The sequence below is a fragment of the Phascolarctos cinereus genome, unplaced genomic scaffold (assembly GCF_003287225.1).
Source record: "Phascolarctos cinereus isolate Bilbo 61053 unplaced genomic scaffold, phaCin_HiC Scaffold_5;HRSCAF=322, whole genome shotgun sequence".
In the NCBI taxonomy this organism is placed as follows: Eukaryota; Metazoa; Chordata; class Mammalia; order Diprotodontia; family Phascolarctidae; genus Phascolarctos; species Phascolarctos cinereus.
The window spans coordinates 326,523,363-326,539,626 of record NW_027555958.1 but is presented as its reverse complement, the minus strand read 5'-3'; the positions used below and the strand labels follow the sequence as shown (position 1 = coordinate 326,539,626).

The 16,264-nt window shown below is 44.1% G+C and overlaps 1 long non-coding RNA gene across 1 annotated transcript in view; it reads right to left on the bottom strand.

The window, feature by feature from the left end:
* LOC110201875 (uncharacterized) overlaps positions 1 to 14,372 on the bottom strand; it is a 112,567-nt gene extending 98,195 nt beyond the window's left edge. Inside the window, exons 1-3 of the long non-coding RNA XR_002322589.2 lie at positions 13,992 to 14,372; positions 13,146 to 13,224; positions 8,112 to 8,195 (exon numbers count right to left, since the gene is read on the bottom strand). This is a non-coding gene — a long non-coding RNA (uncharacterized LOC110201875). The remainder of the gene's footprint in view (positions 1 to 8,111; positions 8,196 to 13,145; positions 13,225 to 13,991) is intronic.
* Between the last annotated feature and the right edge of the window lie 1,892 nt (positions 14,373 to 16,264).

Below are 16,264 nucleotides of genomic sequence, written 5' to 3'. Positions count from 1 at the left end.
CTGAACAAGAAATCAAAGGCCTGGGGTTAGTCTTGGCTCTGTGGGATCTTAGAAAAGTCCCTTTCCTCATTTAGGCCTCAGCTGACTCTTCAGTCAAATCAGATAAAGATAGTTCACATTTATGTAGCACTTGTAGATTTACAAAATTACCTTAGCTGATCCTCACAAGGGAAGGAAGTTCTGGCCAGTTCTCCCACTGGGCTGAGCTAAGAACTGCACAGCTGGCCTGGAAAAGAGCTTGGAGGGATGGACGAGATACAATTTGTATTTAAATTGATGCCTGGCCAGAGGCTATGGATTTTGCTGAGTGGACTGGGGCTGAGAGAGGACATAATTGGACAATTAAAGACTCTACACTTTGGGGTCAGGACAAATGGGAGAATTTTGCTGATGCTTCTAGCAGCATACAGTAGTTTGTAGGTCATGTTAGTGCTCACTGGAGACATCATACGCCCACTGATAAACCAAGGAAGCTGGCCATTGTCTTTATAAGAACATGAGAGACAGGGGGTTGGGGTTATCATTAATCTGGATGTGAGGGCCAAGATGCTCTGTTCTGGTTGGCACGAGACCATATCATCCCTTTAAACAAAGACGATGCAGCCACTTCTGCTCAACAGGACTCTTCTGTATTGTATAATCCCACGTAATTCTTAGCCTGCCTCTGACTGACAAATTGTTATTCTGGCCCTCTTACTCCATCTAAGGACAAGAGGTCTGTCTTCACTATAATTGATACCTATTCAGGATAGGGCACTGCAGTGCCAGCTAAGTCCACTACTACTGCAGCCAGTATCAAGGCTTTCTCTTTCCTTTACAAAACATATTCCTCTTCCCTATGGGCTCCCTTGTATCACCTCTGATCAAAGTACCTATTTTACTGCAAAAAAGGTCTGGGATTAGGCCCATCATCACCATATTCCATACCATCAATCTTCCACACCATCCCCAGGCAGCTGGTGTCATAGAACAGACTTTTAAAATAACAGCTCTGTCATCACACCCCTGATTATCAGGACTGGGTGTTCCATCTTCCAGAGGCTGTGGCTCTGATAAAACAGCACTACCCTTAGATGGAGGAATGCTTTCCACTCCAGTGCTTTCTTGGCTCTACCCTTCAGAAGGATTTGCCTGACCAGGATGGACTACTTTTGGATACAGTCTCAGCTGACCCCCTCTTGCCCTTCCTTTCTATCTTCTGTTCAGGGTCATTCAAGATTTGAGGGTTTTGCCCCCTTATGTGGATTTGTACAACTAGAGAAAAGGCTCAGGTACCCATTTGTTGGCAGTTCCCTTTACCCTGGGATGGTTTGAAAAGCTCTTTCCTAGAGTTTGGGGAAACAAAGAGCCAATTATTGGGAGGGGCTTTGCTTTTTAATGGTATGGGGAAGGTAAAAATCACCTTTTATAACAGTGGTGACAAGGAATTCACTGGCAGGGAAAAAGATCTTTTGGCCTGTTTTGTGGTGATTTTAAGTCTTTGGATGAAGGCAAAGGGGAATCTTTATGGAATAAAGACTGGGGTAGTCTTTCAGTCTCTAAAGAGAACAAAATTTAGTATTATCTACACAATGGGGATCCAAGAAAGGAAGTTTTTGGCTGGCAGGCTTTGGAACACTGGATGAGTCTGTGTATCTGGAATTATGGAGTGAGTCTTAGTATCAACTTAACCTCCAGGACAGGTTATGTGTTAGAGGCCTATGATCTCTTAGCTGTTTTGATTCATGTAGTCAAGACTTGTGACGAGAATGGATGACAATGTCATATACAACATTCATTTGGCGAACCTCATCCTCTTAGTGCTGCTCCTGGACATTATGATCATTTTATCTCAGAGGACTTTAATGAACTGCCCCTGCTATCACTTTCCCATGTTTCAAAAGAGTTGTTTAAATTAATTTATCTTCATTTGTTTTAAGTTTTTCCCCCATGTCTGAAAGCCGTTTTGACATTTTTACTGGTGAAAGATCTTCTAGAAAATTTTGGGACCTTGTCATCAAGGGGTAGAAAATAGGGGGAGGACGAGTGGGCTCTTAGGATTGTGGTAACTGTTTCAGCCACAACTGGTCCTCCTACTGGCTCCATGGCTCAGCCCAAAACACCTGGTGATTTGATCTAAAATTGGAACAGCATAAAGGCAGGAAAGGTTGTCAGGAATCTTTTCTGAGCTCCAACTGCCTTCAAGTTGTTTCCTTCTGTTCCTGAATCAGTAACTGAAAAAAGGGAGATGTTTTTATATCCTTTTTATTCTTCTATTATGTGCTTTTAAATTTCATTATTAAAGTAGTTTTAATTGGATTTTATGGCTCACGAGTACCTATCGAATTTTTTTAAAAGAAAAAAACCTTTGAACCTATTGGACTAATCCAAACTTTGGCTTATGTCACAACACCTGTAAGGTACTATTAAAACCCTCAAATAGTTTACAGATGAACTACTGTCTAACCATGCCTCCCCCATCTTGAATAGGTGAAGTTGTTTTTTTTTAAACCCAAGTAAAAGCTTTTACATTTATCCATATAAAATTTCATCTTCCTTAAGAACCAAGAAAACAATATTATAATAATAATTAATATTTATGTAGCAGTAACTGTCAGACACTGTGCACCTCCTATCTCATTCAATCCTCACAACAACCCTGGGAGGTAGGTGCTATTATTAACCCCATTTTACAAATGAGGAAAATAAGGCAATAGAAGTTAAGTGACTTGCCCAGGATTACATAGCTAGGAAGTATCCAAGGCTGGATCTTCCTGACTCTAGGCCCAATGCTTCCGCCACTGTACCTTCTAGCTGCCTATATACACAATGACTACATCAATGTAAATAGAAAGAACAAAAATCAAAACTGAATGCCATGTAATTGTAGTAAGTAAGCTCAGCCTAAGAGATGTAACAGTGCATTTCCCTCTCTTCTCAGCGGAGGAGGGAGATTATGGAGGAGGAACACAGCACACACTATTAAACTTGAGTGATTTGTCCTCTTGTTGACCTATTTTTATTTCTCTTTGTTATTTGTTATAAGGAATGGCTTTCTGGGTGGGAGAGAGGAGGGGTCTATGCTGGAAAATGAAACTGATATGAAAACAAAATGTATCAATAAAAATTTTTACATTGCATCTTCTTAGATATGGACCAGTTTCTAGACTATCAAGATCTTTTTAGATCCTGACACTGCCATCCAGTGAGTTTAGTTTTCTCCTTTAATTTGGTAACACCAGCAAATTGGATAAGGATGCATCTGGACTTTTTTCAAGTCACTGATAAAAAAGTTAAAGAGTAGGGGGCCAAATACCCTTCCCTGGAGCACACCACCCGAAAACTCCTTCCAAAATGGCAACAAACCATTAATGACACACTTTGATTTCAGCCATTCAACCAATTCTGAAACCACCTAATTATATTAGTGTCTAGCCCACAGCTCTCTATCTCTTTGACAAGAATAGCAAGAATGACTTTATTAACTGTCTTGCTAATTGCCTATCGGCCACTTCAAACCCAATGTCCTAAAGCCATCACAAACTCAACAAGTCCACAGCAGAGTTTGTTATCGCCTCTCCTCCCCACTGCCAGGCAAACTTATCCCTGCACTAAGCATCCCTATTACTGCCAAGAACAGAACCATCCCAACAGTCACCAGGGTTCATAACCTTAAGGTCATCTTTAAGACCTCACTCTCTCTCATTCCACATACCCAATGAGTGGCCTGTATTTATTGTTTCTTTCTCTACAACATCTTTCAAATACATCCCCTTCCCTATACTTACATGACCACTATGCTAGTTCAAACCCTTATCACTTCTCACTTAGCCTGAGGCAATAGCCTCCTAACAGATCTTGGTTCTGTGAGATCTTGAACAAGTCCCTTTTCTTTTCTAGGCCTCAGTTGACTCTTCTGTCAAATCAGATAAAGATAGTTACTTCCACTCTCTCTCTACTTCAATCCATCTTCTACACAGCTGCCAAAGTGAGTTTTCTAAAGTTACCCCTCTACTCAGTAAACTCCTTATCACTTCAGGATAGAATAGAAAGTTTTCCATTTGGCATTTAAAACTCTTCCCAACCCAGCCCCTTCCAACCTTCCAGTCTTCCTACATTTTACTCTCCTCCAGACATACCCTAAAACCCCATTTGCTGTTCCTCATCTATGACATTCCCATCTTCGTGCCTTTGCACTGACTATCCCCCATACCTAACATTCTCTCCCTCCTCACCTTTACTCTTAAAATGCTTAGCTTGGTCTTCCACTTCCTGAAGCCAAGATGGCAGAGTGAAAAAGGTAGTCGCTCTCACCCTCCCCTATCAACCTCTGAAAACCCAGAAAATATCACCCCAGGAAAAAAAAAAACCCTGGAACAGCTGAACTAGAAGAAAGATGGGGAACAGCAGTGCAGCAGCCCAGCACTACAAAGGGCCCCAGGCGGATAAGCACCCTGCAGCATTCATCTGAAAGGAGCTGAAGAAAGCAACTTCCTAAAGTCCCAGCCTTGCTGATTCCAACCCAACACCAGGTAAGCTGTCAGAACCCTACAGGCTCCAACTGTCAACCAGGAAGAGATCCTGAAGCCCAGGTGGTAGAGCAGGCAAACACCAACACCTGGACCTCCCAGTGCCTCAGTGAGGGCAGGGGAACCAGTGGAAACCAGCTCAGAAAACCACCAGGTGCCTCAGAACTCTACCTCAAAGGAATCTCCCAGTGCATTAGCAAAAAACGAGGGAGGCAGCATTGCAAGGGTCTCCAGAGAGATAAACACCCTGCAGCACCCATCTAAAAGGAGCTGAAGAAAGCTAAAGGAAAGGAAAAGCAGGCAACCTAGAATTGCCTGAAAATTCCAGCCTTGCTGATTCCAGCCCAACACAAAGTGGGCTGCCAGGGCCCCACAGCCTCCAATTGCCAACATAAAGAGGCTGCAGCACGCAAAGCCAGTGGTCAGGACCTAGGCTCCCAACACAAGAAGCTTGGATCAGTGCCCTCTCTTCCCCAGCAGGAGAGCTCAATCTCTTTAAAGGCCAGGGAATAAAGAAACCATGAGTAAAAAGAAACATACTATAGATTCATATTATGAGAAGAATGAAGATCAAGACAGAAATTCCGAACAGGACAACATTGTCAACAAACCCACATCTTCAAGATCAAAAGGGAATATGAACTGGTCTGAAGCCCAAAGAGCCTTCTTAGAAGAGCTCAAGAAGGATTTTAAAAGGCTAATGAGAGAGGTAGAAGAGTCCTTAAAAAATACAATTGGCCAATTGGAAAAAAAGTACACCGAAGAAAACAAGTCCCTAAAAAACACAATTGGCAAACTGGAAAAAAGTACACTGAAGAAAACAAATCCCTTAAAAATACAATTGGCCAACTGAAGAAGGAAGTACAAAAACTAACAGAATTAAAATGCTTGGCTTCCTTCAAGCTCAAATACCACCTTTGGCAAGAGGCCTTTCTCATCACCCCCAAGAGTTAGAGCCTTCCCCTCTCAATTTATCTTCCACCTACTCTGCATGTATCTCGTATGAGCCTATTTATTTACATGTTGTCTCCTCCATTAGAATGTAAGTTCCTTGAAGACAAAGACTATTGTTTTTTTTCTTTTCTTTTCTTTTTATCCTCAAGGCTTAGTACAAGACCTGGCACTAAATCAGCACTTAATGAATGCTCACTAACTACTTGACTGATCTGATCTTAGAACAAACCATGTAGGGCAGGGGTTATTTTTGGTGGCTTTTGGGGGAACCAGAATCTGTGACTCATTCACATAAGGAACAATGGATGAGAGGTTAAGTAAATTTGCCCTCGGTTACATAGGGAGTATGTGGGACAGCAGGGATCTGAACTAAGATCTTCTTGACCTTGAGGCCAGCTCTCTATCCAATACACCAAACTGCCTAGCTAATCCTATTTAACCTTGACTGGAATCCCAGTTGGCATTCAAGGGCCTCCATTTCTAGTCCTTCATACCTCCTACTCATTTAACCTCATTTTGCACTACTACTCAGGACAAAAACTTCTCCAGAAAGGCCAACTCCTTGTATCCCTCTCAAATCTTCACCTCCTCTTAACTTTCCCTTTCTTTTTGCATTTTCCAACTTTTCCCATTCTGACTTGGAGTCAAGCTGGAATCTTCCCACTCCTGCACATCCCACCCCAAATTAATTGCCAGGTCCTAGAGGTCCCCATCTGCCTATCTCTCCCACATCCGTCACTTCCTTTTCACTTACATTGCAGTTCATTTCAGGACCCCATGCTTTGGATATGCACAGATCAGTTCCTTACACCAACACCTAAAGTGGTTCCCCGCTGCCATCCAAATAAAACACCAACTCTTTGGCCAGGCCTTCATAGGGCTCCATGGTCAGCAAGCTGCCCTGGCAGTGGTTTTATTCTACTAGCATCCTCAATCTCAGCCAAACTAGACTCCTTATTTTTTCCCAATCATCCCACCTTCTGCCACTCACATGCCTTTGCACATGCTGTCTCCCATGCTTGGCCCAAACCACCCCTCAGCCTTTCTCGTCTCTTCCTCCTGCCATCTTCCCCTTCCTTCAAGGCCCAGCTCAGGAGCCATTTCCTCCATGAAGTCTGCCCAGCTAGAAGTGATTTTTTTCCTCCCTAAACTTCTTAGGTTCTAGTTAATCTGATACATCCCATGCACATATTCATTTTCTAACTTGTGCTCATAGTGGTTTGCACACGTATTTTATCTTCTCTACTAAACTGCAATCTCCAGGGTAACAGCTGTCATTTATACAGTGCTTTAAGGTTTGCAAAGAGCTTTATATCTTTGTTCTCCTCTGATCCTTAGGACAACTAACTCCATGACATAAGCACTACGCTGAGGGACTGCCATTTTTCGTCTTTGTATCCCCAGTACCTAACATAGATCCTTGGGCTTAGCAGGTCCTTCTACGTTTGTTTGTTGACTCAAATTCCCCTTCCATGGCTCACCCTCAGTCCCATCTTTGCTAACGCTATTCCCAACATCTGCCATACTTCCACTTCAAATTCTACACCTTCCACTGTTTTCTCCAATAACCATAATGCTGTTGTTCAATCATTTCGGTCACATCCAATTCTTTGTGACCCTATTTGGGGGTTTCTTGGCAAAGACACTAGGGTGGTTTGCCATTTTCTTCTCCAGCTCATTTGACAGATGAGGAAACTGAAGCAAGCAGGGTTAAGTGACTTGCCCAGAGTCACACAGCTAGTAAGTGTCTGAGGCCATATTTGAACTCAGGTCTTCCTGACTCCAGGCCTGACGCTCTACTTACTCCACCACCTAGCTGCCCCAATAACCATAAGTGGATACTTGTGGTTTACAGAGTGCTTCCTTCACAATCACCCTGTGATAGAGGATACAGCAAATGACATTATCTCCATCTTACTGATATGCAAACTGAGATTCAGAGAGGTAAGGTGATCAGCTCCAGATCACAGGACTGGCTAGTGATAAGACTGAGACTAGACTCCAGGCCCTCTTTCCACTACCTCACACTTCCCATCTTCCTTCCCAGAATTCTTACAGCATGTATAATCTCTATCCCATAAAGTCTCCAGCCTACAACCTATTACTTGCTCTTGTACTGCCTAGCGTTGGTCTCTAGCTGTTCCATGCACACAGATTCCAACTGGCTTTAAACTTCACTGGGACAACATATTTTGCACAATGCTGGGCATATGGCAGGTGCTTAAATAGAAACTCATTGACGTAAATACCTATGACGGAAACCCACTAGAACAAAAAGGCTTTCAGCAGAGCATCCACAGCCCAGGAGTGGATTCTATTGGACTACTGAGAGATGGTCTCCAGAAAGCCTTTGCTTCCCAGAATACTTTGAGGTTATGCACCTGTACCTAAAGGGGCAGGACCATAACCTTGAAAGGTGCAGGGCCATCACTTCAAAGCATGCTGGCATCCAGGATGACACAAAGCTATCCCCTCAGGACCTTCTACCTGAGGGAAAATATCTCTTGGACTCAGGCTGGGGCACAGCAGGCTGCCTCAGGTAAGGAGACTTCTCCACACTACTAAAATCCCAACTTTCCCATTATAATCTCAGGTGGAGAGTGAGAACATGACTACTATGTAGCACTGTGGAAAGAGAAGCGGTCCTACCGTCAGGAGATCTGGCTTCAAATCCTGTCACCGATCCTCATTAGTGTGTAATACTAGGAAGTCCTTTAACCTCTGTTTCCTCACCTGAAAATGGCAACAATAATACTTGCATTACTGACCTCATAGTTCTAGTTCAGTCATGTCCAACTCTTGATACCCCCACCTAGGTTTTGTGTTATCTCCCTCCAATCAAGCTGACTTGCTTTATGGCTGTGTTTCTTTCTGTACTTGGTATTTTAAGCTTTCTTAAAGTCTGCATTAGGACACCAGGGCACCTAGTTATCATGGCAATAGTCAAAGAAGAGGGAAAAGGTAATCTGGGATTAGGTAGAGGGAAACTCTGAAGTCAAGGACTCAAGTGTGATGAGGAAATCACCAATGTCCAAGAGTCTCAGTGGCTCAGGCTAGGACCAATGATAAGGAAGTTTGGAGAATAAAGACACAAGTCCAGTAGAACAGTTCTAAGAGGAGGAAATGGTGGCTTAGCAAGATGGTATGGGTCATCAAGACTGATCACTGCACACTTCTGGTCATTTATGAGGGCACAAATGATCCTTCTAGGATCTTAGATTTACATCTGGAAGGGACCTCAGAGGACAACTAATCGAACCCTCCCATTTTACAGCTGTAGGACTGCGGCTGAGATAGGTTACGTGACTTGACTAAGGTAACCCAGGAAGTAAGTAGTAGATCCAGGATTCAAATTCAGTTGTTCTGATTTGAAATCCAGCACACTCTCCACTGTTCTATATTGACAGAAAGAATCCAGGAAGTGGCTGAGTAAACTGTAGTATCATGCATATTATTGCACCATAAATGAAGGATAGGAAGAATTCAATGTGGGTACTACTTCAACTGAAGCAAATCACACACACATAACCCCCACCCCAACCTAAAAGTCTGTCATTGAGAGTTGGTATGATCCAAAATCATAACATGGTTAATCTAGTGATTACCTTCTCCAAACTCAGCTAACTTGTTCCTAGCAATAATAATAACAACAACATATTTATGGTAATTCAAAGTTTACAAATTACTTTCACATAATATCTTACTTGAATATCACAATAGAACTATGAGGTAAGCTGAGTGGATATTTTTATCCCCATTTCACAGACCAGAAAACTGAGGTTCAGAAATGTTAAATTACTTGACCTTGGTCAGGCAATAGTAAGTTTTACTTGAGCCCTAACTCAAACTCAAGTCTCCCATGCTTTTTTTTTTTTTACATGCATCCCTTTGGTAAGAATGGAAGGTTAAGAGATGACGCTCAGAGAAAAAGTGAGTTTTGAAAATAGGGATTTCCTGGCTCTGGGATGAGAACAGAGCAAGAGTCAATAATATGCTTCCAGGCAACCAGGAAGGCAGCTACCATCTTCCTATCTCAGGGACTCCCTTCCCAGGGCAGGGTGGAAATCATTGTGGCTGACCCAGCCGAATTTTATGAGAAAGAAACATAAATGAGACCATGGCTTGAACCAGAGCTGGGTCCTACCTTCCCCAACAGGGACAACCACACTACAAACATTGAAATTCTAGTTTGCCTCCATTCCCTACCTCCAAACCAACAAGCAGATCACAGCCTTCACTAATTCTGCTTTGTTCTCTGTCCTTAGGATTTCCCAGGAAAAGGGTGAAGAAATCCTCTGGGGGCCCTTCTTCCTTTCTGATTCTGCTGTGGAACCCCATGACTCAATCTTCCTAGGCCATACTACCAAGTTCCTTTTCCTGTCCTCTCCTCCATCCTGTCCCAAGGATGCTGTGATCATTTCCCATTCAATGGTGATATGGAAAGGAGTCTGTTAAATCCATCAAAGGACTGGGAAATGGAGGTAGGAAAAGTCTGAGAAATGGGGGCAAGCAACAAGAATTATCAAAAGAGAGGCTGGTGAAGGCAGGGATCATATCTTATAAGGGATTATGGAGAGCACAGAGAGAGCCAAAGGAAGAGGCGAGGAAAAAAAAAGAACAGAGCCCCAGTTTTCCAGAAAGATACACAACAAAGGAGAAGAGGAAAGATTTATAGAATGCTTTTTAAGTTTTACAAAGCACTTTATACATGTAATGTCATTTGATCCTCAAAACAATCTGTAACAGGTGCTACAGGTGTTACTGTCACTATTTTACAGATAAAAACTGAGGCTGGGAGATTTTCAGGATGTGCTTGCTCATGGTCACACAACGAGTCAACAATTAGAAACCGGAATCAAACTTAGGTCTCTCACAATTCCAGGGCTTTTACCACTATAACACACCCTCAAGACAAAAGCTATGAGATGAGCACAGTGCCGGGCACATAGGAGCTGCTGAATAAATGTTTACTGACTATTGACAGGAGACAAAGAAGACCACAACGACTTCCCAATTGTCCTTATGATTTCTCTCTCGCTTTCTACCAATCAAAGCCCATTTCAAAATGGGAATAATGGCATGGTAAAAAAAAAAAGTGCTGGATTTCGAGGCAGGCAATTAGCCAAGTCCTAGTTTTGTTCCTTGAAATATCTTGGGCAAGTTATTTTCCTTTTCTGGGCCTCAGTTTCCTTAGCTGCAAAATTAGGGAGCTGGACTTGGATGATCTCAAAGCCCCAACTAGTTACAACATTCTATGGTTTTGTGAACAATATCCATTCCAAGAAGTCTACCCTAACTGACTCCATCCAACTCTGATCACTGAACTTGTTTACAGGCTGCTATGCAAACCTTCTTCAGATCTGTGACTTCCAAAGTCACATTTCTTTTATTATCCCTTCAACTCAGAGTACACTGGCACCTACACAAGGGGTGTCTGAGTCATCATATGGACTGACTTTCATTTCTTACCTGCTGCTTGGCCTCCTGGGTCCTCTCTCTAAGTCCTCCACAAATGCCATTGCTCTTTTGGGATGACGCTTCTCTGTCCAATTGTGGAGCTCACTGGTCAGTGTATTCAGAACCGAGAGCCCTGGGACCACATCCTCTAGCATCCCTTCCCTCTCTAATCTTCAGTCCTTCCCTATCTACTGGCTGCTTCCCTGGGGCCCACAACATGCTCGTGTCTCCTCCATCTTTAGAAACCTTTCTGTGATCCTCCCATTCCTGCGAGCTATCATCCTGGGTCTCTCCTCTTCATGGCCAACCTCCTCGGAAAGTTATCACACTCAGTGCCGCCACCTTCTTTCACATCACTTGATTCCACACCTCAGCAATCTGCTTTACAGCTTCATTTATTTCAACTGAAACTGCCGTCTCCAAAGTTACTGATCTTAATTGCCAAATGTAATGGCCTTTCTTCAATCGTGATCCTCCCTAGCCTCCCCATAGCCTCCAACACTGCCAATCACCCTCTTCTCCTGCGCACTTTTTCCTCTCTAGGTTTTGGTGACACTGTTCTCTCCAGGTTCTCCTCCTACCCAGGACTGCTAGGAGATACAGTGGATAGAACGGCAGGCCTGAGGTCAGGAAGACCTGAGTTGAAATCCAACCTCAGATACTGACTAGCTGTGTGACACTGGGCAAGTCACATAACCTCTGTTTGCCTCAGTTTCCTCATCTGTGAAATAGGGTGATAATCACACTTACTTCCCAGGGTTGTCGTGAAGACCAAAAGAGATAATTGTAAAGTGCTTAGCACAGTGCCTGGCACAATAAGTGCTATATGAATGTTAACTATTACTACTACTATTACTGTTACTACTACTGCTGCTGTTGCTGCCACTGCCACCTAAGACTGGTCTTTTTCAATCTCCTTGCAAGAACTTCATCCAGGTCGAACATGGCTGCCCCCCAGGGCTCTGTCCTGGGCCTGCTTCTCCCTATATAATATCATCAGCTCCCATGGATTCAACAATCATCTCTATGCAGAAGACTCTCACATCTATATAATCAATCCTAAACTCTCTGGAGCTCCAGGCCTACAATTGTTTATTGACTATATCACACTAGACGTCCCACAGGCATCTCAAAGTCGACATGCCCAAAGAATTCTTCCCCCCAATCTCTTCCTTCTTCCAAATTTCCCTGCTACTGTTAAGGGCCAGACCAACTTCCCAGACACTGCAGACACCCAGGTTTGCAACCTTGATTCATACACACTCACCTCACATATCTAATTTGTCATTTCTACCTTCACATCTCTCATATACATCCCCTTCTCTCTACTTACACAGCCACCATCCTAATGCAGGGTGTTCTCCTCAACTTGTCTCTCCCTGCTACAATCTATTCTCCACTCAGCTGGCACTGTGATTTTTCCTAAATCGAAGAACTGACCATATCACCCCTCACATACTCTCTCACACACACACACACACACACACACACACACACACACACACACACACACTCAATATACTGTCATGGCTTCTTATTACCTCCACAACTAAACATAAAATCCCCAGTTTGGCTTTTAGCCTTTCACTACCTGGCCTCTTCCTCCCTTCCTTGTCTTCTTCCATTTTACTTCTCTACACAGTCTATGATTCAGTGTCACTGGACTTCTTGCTGTGCCTGAAATACAACTCTCCATCTGCCAACTCCATACCACGACTGTTCTCCATGACCACAGTGCCCTCCATCTTCACCTCCACCTCCTGGATTCCTTCAAGATTGGGCTCAAATCCTACCTTCTGCAGTAGGCCTCCCCCAACAACCCTTACCCAACCCCTTCCCTCTGAAATTATCTCCCACTTACCCTGTATATAGCACAATTATTTGCATGTAGTCCAAGAGAAGGAACCACATTTTTGCCTCTTTGTATCCCCAGAGCTTAGCACAGTGTTTGCCACATAACATAGCAAGTGTTTAATAAATGCTCCCTGATTTGCCTGTGAAGTGGAATGCAGCTCAGGTTGCAGCCAACAACAGCAAAAACCCCAGATTCCACTTAGGGACTTGGGGTTCATCCATACCAGGGAAATAGCTCAAGGCTAGGATCTTTGGTCAGTGAAGCTGGCTCGCTAAAGAGAGTCCTTCCTTTTCCACCTTCACAAGTAGAGGCCCCTTATGAAACCTAAAGGTTCCTGAACTGGGCAGACTAACAGAAGTTAACATCATTACCCCTCCAGTTGGCTCCTCATCTCTACAGCTGAAGTAGGCTTTCTTGTTGCATCTCTGGGTAACTGCATCTTCTGGGCACCTGGAGATGACAGAGATAGAATAACCTGTGACTTCCCCAGGGTCACACAGCCCGCATGCCTCAGAGGAATGGGGCACAGACCTAGACCTTTATATCTATCCACTCCTATTATAGGTTCAATCCTGCTCCATCTCATTCTGGAATACAATGAAGAGATAAGCTCCCAGAAGCACTTGTGGCCTAACATAGGAAACTAGGTCTGGGTCCTGGCTTTAACACTGACTAGCTAGGTGGCATGGGCAAGTTAACAGTTAAGCTCTTTGAGCCTCAATGTCCCCATGTGTAAAACAGGGATAATATTTAAACTACTTCACAGGGTGGGTCTGGGGAAAACATTTTGTACACTTTAACTGACATATTACTGTAAGCTCCATTTTAAACTTCCCTTGGGGGGGGGGCAGCTAGGTGGCACACTGTATTGGGTGTCAGGCCTGGAGTCAGGAAGACTCATCTTCAGGAGTTCAAACCTGGCCTCAGATACACACTAGCTGTGTGACCCTGGGCAAATCACTTAACCTTGTTTGCCTCAGTTTCCTCATCTGTAAAATAGGCTAGAGAAGGAAATGGCAAACTGCTCCAGTATCTGTGCCAAGAAAACCCCAAACGAGACATGATTCAACAACTGAACAACAAGGGGGGGTGGGGGTGGGGGGGGTGGGCGGGGAGCGTCTTGTATCATGCCCCCCTCCCCCAGCTCCTATCAAATGGCGCTTAATAAATGCAAATGTTTGTTGAATGAATGTTCCATCCATTAATAGATAACTCACATTTCTATAAAGCTCAATTATTCACATCCCACTTGCACTTGTTCTTACTAATTTACAGACAGGAAAAGGATTCTTGTGAAGGAAGGGTCTCACTCAGGGTCACAAAGTTGGTACGGGCTGGAGTCAGAATTTGAACCCAGAAGCCAACACCTCCAAACCCTGGGCTCTTTCCATTATCACCACTCACTCCTAGTGAGCCTAGAGGGGTCTGTGTCCACTCGGTCCAGGGGGAGTGGGAGGCAAACCCCCCGTCCCTCGCCAGCGCACGGAGAATTCTGTTCTACCTCCAGAAGCGCAAAAGAATTCTTCTAGAAGACGCGGGAAGGAAAGGAAAAAAGCGGACTCGTTTATCTGTGCTCGGGACTACAATACCCAAGATGACACGTGCCGAGCCCGCGAGAGTTTCCGGTATTGAGCCGAGTGAGTCATCGCCTGTTCCGGTGTTGACTGACGTGAGATTGAGCCAATAGCCTCAGCAAATTTCACTCAAGGGGCCAATCAGAGGTGGTGGAGTGGGTGGACTTTTTTTGTCCGGGTGGCCCATTACTCTTGGTTTGGGAGGAAGGGAACCTGGACCCTGAGAAGAGAAATTGGCGTTGGGCCAGAGTTCTTAAGCATTGGAAACACCATCCCTGCCTTTGACGTTCACCCCAATTTCCTTCACCAGACAAACACGGGTTCCTGTAGGTATTGCCAAAATTACTGTCAGTCAAGTGCCAGGACCCCACCTTAGTGAGCAAGCGCAGTTGGTTTTGGGGGGGGCGCTACCTCGCTTCCCTTTAGTGAGCATGCGCACATTTTTCTTAGCTGGGAGGCAAAGGAGGAGGTTGTGTGGTCTGGCTTCTCACTCTACGACACTCAAACCCGCTCTCAGTATCGTCGCAGAACTGCGGGAAGCTTAAAGGGAACCCATTCAGAGGCAGCTAGGTAGTGCAGTGGTTAGAGTCCTGGGCCTGGGTTCAAATCCAAACTCAGATACAGCCTGTGTGACCCCGGGCAAGTCAACGTTAACCTCAACTTCCACGTCTGTAGAAAGGGATAATAATAAAACCCCTACTTTCTAGGGTCATGAGGATCAAATGAGATGGTAATTGTTAAGTGCACAGTGCCTGGCATATAATAAGCGTTAGCTGTATTATTGTTTTATGGGTGAGGAAATTGAGGTCCAAGGAGGGTGCTCTTCTACTGAAGCAAATTTGATTTGAATTCTTTACCCAAAGATTTAATCAGCGCCCTTTGAGTTTTACAAAGTTCTTCCCTTACAGCGACCGTGTGAAGGAAGCAGGGCAAGTCAGTCAATAATGCATTCATTTATTAATCTCTTATTTCGGTGCCGAAGATACAAAAGAGGCAAAAGACACTCTTTGCCCTCAAGGAGCTGGCAATCTAATGAGGAAGCCAACAAGCCAACAATTATGTAAAAATACAAGCTATAAATGGGAAGAATTGAAGAAAAGGATTAAAAGGGATTGGAAAAGGCTTTCTGTAGAAGGTGTAATTTTAGTTGGAGCTTAAAGGAAGCCAGGAGCAGAGGGAGATCCATGAGGAGGCAGGTATGGGAGAGAACCGGAGAAAATGCCCCCAGCCAAGATACGGAGTGTCTTTCAAGGAGGTCAGCATCACTGAAGAGTTCAGGGGAAGGGAATAAGGGATGGAGGTCGGGAAATGGCTTAAGGTGTAAGAAGACTGGAAATATGAGGGAGGGGTAGCTATAGAGAGCTTTGAGTGCCAGAGGATTTTGCATTTGATCCTGGAAGTAACAGGGAACCACTGGAATTTTTGTGTAAGAGGGAGTGACATGGTCAAACCTTGGCTTTAGGAAAATCACTTTGCTGGCTGAGTGGAAGCTAGACAAAAATGGAGAGTCTTGTAGCAGGCAGACCAACCAATTATCTGATAATGAGGACTATGCCAGAGTGGTGACAGTATCAGAGAGAAGGAGGCATTTTGGAGAGATGCTACAAAAGTGAAATCAATATGTCTTGGCAACATATTGGGGGATGGGGTGGGCAGGGGAGCAAGGGTGTGTGCAGAGATAGTGAGGATGACACCCAGGTTGTAAACCAGGTTAACTGGGAGGACGGTGTTGCCCTCTTCAGTAATAGGGAAATTTGGGAAGGGGAGGGAATTTGGGGGAAAGATAATGAGCTCAGTTTTGGACGTGTTTAGTTTGAGGTGTCTGCTGGACATCCAATTCAAGATATCTGAAAGGCAGTTGGAGATGCAAAACTGGAGGTCAGCAGGGAATTTAGAGAAGGATAGGTAGATTTGAG